The sequence below is a fragment of the Diceros bicornis genome, chromosome 25 (assembly GCF_020826845.1).
Source record: "Diceros bicornis minor isolate mBicDic1 chromosome 25, mDicBic1.mat.cur, whole genome shotgun sequence".
Classification (NCBI taxonomy): Eukaryota; Metazoa; Chordata; class Mammalia; order Perissodactyla; family Rhinocerotidae; genus Diceros; species Diceros bicornis.
The window spans coordinates 17,299,276-17,306,683 of record NC_080764.1 but is presented as its reverse complement, the minus strand read 5'-3'; the positions used below and the strand labels follow the sequence as shown (position 1 = coordinate 17,306,683).

General features: G+C 43.8%; 1 protein-coding gene across 3 annotated transcripts in view; it reads left to right on the top strand.

Moving 5' to 3' along the window:
• The first annotated feature begins 1,447 nt into the window (after positions 1–1,447).
• Positions 1,448–7,408, top strand: part of TMEM263 (transmembrane protein 263) — a 17,034-nt gene continuing 11,073 nt past the window's right edge. The window contains exon 1 of one of the 3 annotated variants that reach the window (XM_058568502.1): positions 1,448–1,465. The gene's annotated coding sequence lies outside the window, so the exon portion shown is untranslated. Of the gene's footprint in view, positions 1,466–1,771; positions 1,855–7,408 lie in introns of those variants that run through there. The other 2 variants (XM_058568500.1, XM_058568501.1) reach the window with 2 other exon arrangements.

Genomic DNA, 7,408 nt, shown 5'->3' with positions numbered 1-7,408 from the left:
TTCATAATTTTGCCTAGCGTTCATGCTGCAAATGTCACATATTAACGACAGAGGCTTTTGTGATAAGAAAACAGAGTAGGTATCCACCTCTTCACATGCTGGGTAAACATAACAATTCATAGATCCTGCTAATCATCCAAATCATATTTTCAAACGACAAAATTACTTAATTTTCCCTTTAAGTTCTGGAAAACTAAAATATCTTGATAGCCTCAGCACAATGGCCTAAGTGGATCTGACTCGCTGCTTTGATGAATCAATGATTAGGCTGAAACCGTCAACTATATTTAGTCCACGCCATAAGACCTCGGTCCAAGTGAGCTTCTTCCAGGATGCTTTCCTTGGTTAGTGTGTCTTTTCCGAGCCTTGTCAACAGCTATTATTCAGTATCACCCTGCTCACTTCGCTTTCGAAAAAACATTTTGTGACGTTATTTACTGGTTGCTTCGCGTGTCTGTTCTGTCTTGCTAACTGTATCTTGAAGGAAGATCTCACATTTGTGTAAGAATTCACAGGTTACAAAGTCCTTTCACACTCGCCATCTTTTTTGATTCTCTCAAAGAACCTACGACGGACTTAGTCATCTTCGTTTCACAGGTGTGGAAAGAGAGGCAGAGCCGAGCTAACAGATGCCATTTAGCTGGTTCAGCAGCCTTTGCGCAACTTGCGTCGTTTAGTCCTCACAGCCAGCTGCGAGGTGGAAAGGACGACTCCTCCTGGGAAGCGCCGAGATGCCTCACAGCAGCCGGAGCTGGGGTCCAGGCGGTCTCCTCTTACCGCTGCCCTCTCCTCCGCACCTTCCAGACAGGCGGGCAGACGTGGAGAGGCGCCGAGCCCGAGGCAGGGGGCGAGGGCGGGGCGCAAAGCCGGGTTTCTCGTTCCCGATCCGCTGCTCCTCACTACTGACACCCACTCTCTCCTGGAAATTTCGGGCGCGTGGCGAGCCCTCGGCACTGCTGGACACGTTGGGGGACGACGACGACCCAGAGGGGTTCTCACTCTCCAGAAGCTCGGTTCCAGGGCAGGCGAGATTTAAAATAACAACAATAAGTGAGCAATGTCTCTCTCGTCAGCCCCGTCACCTGGAGCCCCAAAGTGAAGTGCTGAGAGAAGGCCCAGCCCGTGACTCCCTTGACGGGAAGCAGATAAGGGAAGAAGGCTGGGGCCCCTGGGCGAAGAAAGAGCCCCAGAAATCGGCGACCGCCCCAGCCTCCCTAGGGCGAAGGTTCTGAATTCCCAGGGACCGTTACTCGCGGCGGAACGAAGGCTTCGGACGCCTGCCAGGCTTTCTGCTGCGGCACTAGACGCCAGCGCCGACGCGTTCCCCGAGCCCCTCGCCCGATCTGATTGGACGGCGGAGAAAAGGGGGCGGGGAGACCCCGGGAGGAGGCGCGCGCGCAGCCGGCCAGGGGTTCCCGCGGAGGCGCTCAGGGGACGAAGGGGCGGGAGCAAGCCTCGGTCCGGGGTAGGGGATCGTCGCGCGTGCGCACGTCGGGAGGCGGCAGGCAGGGGGCTGCTGGGAGCGCTGGGCAGTTCGAGAAACCGGTGGGCGTGTGCCCGGTGGGCGCGGGAGGGGCCCGGGTGCGCGTGCGCTTCTGAGTCCGAGCCGCGGGAGGAGGCGGGAGCTGAGGAGGCGGCGGAGGGGGCGGGTCGCGTCGGGCGCCACGTCCGCAGCCAGAGGCCGCCGCCAACCGAGTCTTCTGGCTCCGCAGCTTGAGGAGGCGCCTGCGGGGCCCGCAACCGTCCGGGTCTGTGCCAGCTGCGTAGGCCGCCTCGGTCCGCCTCCGTGCTGCCCGCTCCCTCCGCCAGGCCCTGGCCCGGGCCTCAGGCGCCGGCCCCCGACCCCGGCAGTGAGTGAGTCGACCTGGGAGGCTGGGGGGCGCCGTCCCAGCTTCCTGCCCTCCTCTCAGCCGCCTTCTTCCGTTAGCTCTCCTGCACCTCATCGCCTCCCTCCCCGGGCCTGGCGGCCCCGAGCGGGGCTTTTTGTGGGGGACTGAACGGGAAAGGGGGGAGGGGTGGGACGCTGTTGGGGGCGGATGGAGGTTCGCCAGCGGGGTTACTCCTCTTTACGTGTCCCTGTCTCCCCCGCCGCGGTTTAAAACTGGGGACTCCCCTTGGAAGCCTCCGCCTGACTTCGGAGCTCCTTGGGTGTCAGGCTGGGGGATGGGGGTGGGAGGGCGTCAGGAGCCTGGGAGAGGAGGGGGATGCGGCACAGGGGCTCTGTGCTGGGCTTCTTCGCCCCACTAACTCCAGCCTGTTGACAAAGCGCTCTCTTGGGTTCAGGCACACAAGCCTTGGTCCCCAGTGGACATTCCCAGTGCTCTTCCCAGGTAGGAAAGCTCTACCCTCACGGCCAACCTAAAGGTGAAAGTGGGAATGGAGCGAGGCGCTGGCGGCGCCAGGGAGTGAGTGGGGACCGCTGGAGCACCCATCAGTGCCATCACTGCCTCTCGAGTCTAAATAAAAACCGTGCCTGCTATGCACACGTAGCTTCAAGACTGCTCCCAAGCTCCCACTGCCAATCAGATCCCCTCTCCTAAAAACAGATCGCCTCTTCTATGTAAGAAGACACAGAAATTCTGGAACCCTGTGGGAATCGGGGTGTGCTGGGTGTACAACGTGGAGCGGAGGGAGGAGGTGCTAGCTCAGCCCTAGCCACGGCTCCTCCAGGGTCATTTTCTGCCTCTCCTGCCACGTCACTCTCTCTGCTAAAGAAAGAAAAAAAAAAAAAAAAACGACTTGCTAGTGCCTAAAGCGATCGGTGGGGGGAGAAGAGGGGCCCGGGAAAGGTTTAGAAACACCTAGAGAAAAAGGAGAGTTCTTATTTATTATGCCCTTCTTATTATTATAAGACTTGTGCTACTTCCAAATGAAAAATACTTTATTTACTATCTGTTATTATTTGCTACATGCTATTGTTTAACCTTTAAAACTTGCACTGTGTGGGTGCTCTAAAGGGCTCCCCAGGAATATGGATTTTACGTCAACAGGTATATGTGTGCGTGTATGTTTTCATGCCTGCTTTTTTAAAAAAAGAAGAAAGTAACCTTTAATAAACCTATATGCATCCTGTTTTTATTTTTTTCTCCCTTTCATCTCTTTAGTCTGTGTTAGAACAGATGTACCAGAAACTAAGTTCAGTAAAAATGTAGAGAACATCGTTAGAAAAGTTTAAGTGGTTCTTGTGTATGTGATTTTTTTGAGTCTAGGAAAATTTTTACCTTGCTTTGTTTCAGTCACTGAGTATTTCCTGTTTTGCTGCTTCCTGAAGATATCTCACTGGATTTTATACAAACACCTTCAGAGTAGGGCCTTTACCTGCTTGTTCAGGCTGAAACCTCAGTGCCTAACCCAGTGTCTGACTTATAGTAGGGACACAAATATCTGTTGAACTAATGAGGTATAATTTAGTGAAGATAACTGGTGTACTGGTTATCTGGTTTGATAGCTTACTGTAATTCTCCTTAATGTTTCATTTAAGGGCAACACTTAAAAATTGCCATTTTGATGTTGTTGGTTGTTGCTTGTCACTAGGTGGTCACTTACAAGTTTCACTGGCAGATTATTTTTCTTCCCTGTCAGGTTCAGTGCATTTTCTGCAGTCTATTTACTGTTGATTTAATGGGCAGGGGCCCTCTTTAAAAGCAGCCTGTTCAGGATAGTTGGTTAACTAGAGAAGCCTAAAAACAGTAAGCTGGTGTTTTAATATACACTGTTCGTTGGTGTATGTGTGTTAAAGCTCTGTATAAACATATTTTTGAAACTCCTTGTAGTTATTTGGCAAAGAAGCTAAAACATGAGAGTAAGGATGTGGCAAAGTTCCTATATACAGAATATGTAGAAGAATTTAGCTAATTCATTTATAGTCTTTCTTATAGGGAAATTGGAACTTACTGTTTAATAAGTTTTTGAAGTGGCTTTGGAGGTAAACTGTCATGCACTGCATTTTGTAGTTAGGCTTTATATAGGGTGTTAGTGCTGTGTAACTTCCTTTGGTACACAGAGCATGTTTAGCTATAGGCAAATTTGTGTGCCTTTGTTTTCAGACTTTGTTTTCATTATTAACGAAAACTTGATAAAATGTTACAGATATCCACAAACAGCCGTGATTCATCTGTTTTCTTTTAAAAAACAAGGTTCCTAAGAGGCATTTGTTTACTTATTTCTATTATTGGAAGAAATTATCCTCTAGGGAATAGTGTTGTTATTAATCCTTGCTCAATATATTTGCCAGCTGCTAGATCTATGATATTATTTTGCTGGACAGGAATTATTTCTCCCTGGCCTAAAATGCTTAAAGTAACTGCTGATGAGTTGCAATCTACAGCAAAGAAATCTTTCACATTTCATAATTTCTTAAAATAACACACTTACAACCAGTTTTAGTTGGTACTGTTGACATGTCAGGACCAAATGGTACAACTGATTTATATTCACAGAATAAGTTCAATTATTTGTCCTGATCTAAAGGCTGTTTTCTGTCTTTATTGCCCTCCTTAGGAAAGTACGTTTTTTAAAAGAAATGTGTGTGCATTATGAGTTACTAGAGAGCAGATTTTTTTTTGTTTTTGTATGAAACTAAATTGATAAAGTGCTGAGGATGTGTATCCCCACTGGATTGTAAACTCTGGCTTGGAGTAGTCCTGTGTGTGCTTAATCACACTGAAATCTTCAGTGCCTTAACAGGGTGCTTGGCACATAGGAGGGACCTAAGTATATGTTGAACTAATGACTCAGTGACTTTAGGGCAGATGGTTTGCATAGAATTAAATAAATTTGTTTAATGGTGACATTTAAAAATAGTCATTTTGACACTTTTATTGTCAGTTGTTACTTATCTCCACATGTATACTTTTAAATTTTACTAGCAGATTTACCTTTCCCAGTTTTAGGAGATTAGGGGTGTGTTTGTCTTCACAATTTCCAATTTAAAAGAAACAGGTCCCCTGTAATGATAATGCACAGGGATGGTAATATAAAAAGTATTTCTCCTTAGTGATAAAGTGATAATATCCATAAAGAGGTAAAATCACTAAAAGTTTGGCACATATATATGTGTAGAGATTGGGAATGGTTTATGTGAGTAAAAAGTACAGATAGCATTACAGATAAAGATTTTAGCAAAAAAAAGGTAACTTGGTATTTTATGATCACATTAGGAATTCAGAAAAAAAATATATATTCCAAATACTTGGCTGCTTTTACACAATTTTTATTACCCTAAGAATTCTAGAGGAATTTTAATACTATATATTTGCTGTTAATACCAGTGATGTACAAGAAACTCAAACACTAAAAAAATATATACAAAACAAAAATCAATCTCTGTGGCCTCTTAGAACTTTCATAGCCCTCTAATAGCAAGTTCCTCTGGTCTAGGTAGCCAGGCTTCTGGCCTGGCAGGACTCCAGATTTTCTATTTTATTGTTTATTGATAATCCTGTTGGTAATTATTGCTAACAATATTAAATGTAATTCTGTTTCTGTATAGTAGTATCTAGATTCCTACATTTCAAAGTCTTCTACCAAAAATACTTCTAACTTAAGAGCAGAGTAAATTCATGGGGGAGGTGGGAGTGTGGTTGGGCTGGGAAGAGAGAGCTGGTAAATCAGAGAGTATATCCTGAAGAAGCTCCAGGCAAGAATGAAATTTCTTGAAAGTCTAATTATCTTAAAAAATTCCCAAGCACTTTTTATTTGACTTTTTAATTAGTGTATATTTAAAAACAAAACAGTATTTTTAAATTACTCTGTAGTAAAATGCATGCATCATGTCTCTCTTGTGGTTCTTGAAGCCTCTGGCATACCACTGCCTGCTCTTAAAAAAAGAACATTTGAAAAGAAAAGCACGATTCTAGCTTCAAGTCTTCTTTTTTTTTCTTTAACCAAAAATTTGGACCATATATTGGTATGCATCATTTCTTGTGATGCTTAAAGTTAATGTGGATACAAATGATATTTTTATCCCACTTATTCCACAAATACTATTTGTCAGCTTACAACAAAAACATGTACTAACAAAATGGCAAGAATATAAATAAGATATTCAAATTGCAAACCCGGGAAAATAGCAATAAGAGTGGAGGTCTTGAGGAGGTGTGGAGTGTGTGTGGGTGTGTGTATGTATGTGTAGCGGGGGATAGGATACAACTATGCAGGCCATAGGAGCCTACCTAGTTGAGCTGGGATTTTAGCCTTAAGCTTCTTGGAAGCCAAAGGGAAAAGGGAGACATATCTTTGTATCTTTTAAATAGAAAGGTAGATAGATCTCAAAGAGAAGAAAACATGCTAAATATTCTGGGGAAACAAAGGTTTTCTGAATACCTCTAAAGAAATTTCTTAGGTGGAGCTCTATATCAAAGTTATCGAGTGATGTCGTGGGTAATTGCTTAACACTGTGGTACAGTCAATGTAGTAATAGCCTGCATAAGGCTCTTTGTCTGAGTTTCCTTATCAAGAACATATTGCTGAATGAAACTATGATGTCATTTTCTTCAAGTCAACATTTTGTGATTCGAGTACATTGTTTTTTAGATGATCAACTTGATTTGAGAATAAAAACCTAGAATAACTAGGTAGATGAACTACATATTCTTTAAAAATATCCTTTATGAATATCACTGATTTCCAAGACTTAGGAATATGTTTTTCTTTACAAAAGCAGTACATATTTATGGTAGAAAATCTCTCTCTCTCTATATATATATAAATAATATATATATTTACTCCCTGGTGGCAGTCTTTGTCAACACTTTGATATACTTCATTCAGTCTTTTTATATGCATTACAAAAAATGGATCATATGATATATGCCTTTTATGTTCTCTAAATATAACATTAGCATTTCCCAGTAGTATCTGATCTTCATAAATTATTTTAATGTCTGCATTTTGTGTGTCTTTAGGAAGCTTATAAATTCATCTCTTGACTTCCATGAGGCTTCACTCATTTGACTATTCATTTTCAGGTGTATTTTGTTTGTTTTTGCTGCTTTCTCTTTCACTCACCTCTTAAATTTGAGCAGTCCTAATTAAGGTTATCAGTCTACTTCTCTCATCACTCTTTTCCTTGATCATATCAGCCACCCCCCCAGACCGCTTCAGCTATCAAGTACTTCAGACCACTTTCAGGACCTCAACTCTAACTCATACTTAATGCTGAGTTTCAGGCCTCTTAAATCCAGTTGCTTGGTAAACATCTCTGTGGATGCCCTGAAGCTATCTCAAATATAGCTGTTCAAAGACAAGTCATTTCATTGTACCTATAGTCAACAATAATGTAGTGTATACTTGCATGTTAGAGGGAGATCTCATGTTAAGTGTTCTTACCACACACACACACACAAAAAGTCCTTCATCTTCTCTCAGAAGTGGTTTCTCCTCTCTTGCCTCTGTTTTCATCATCTGT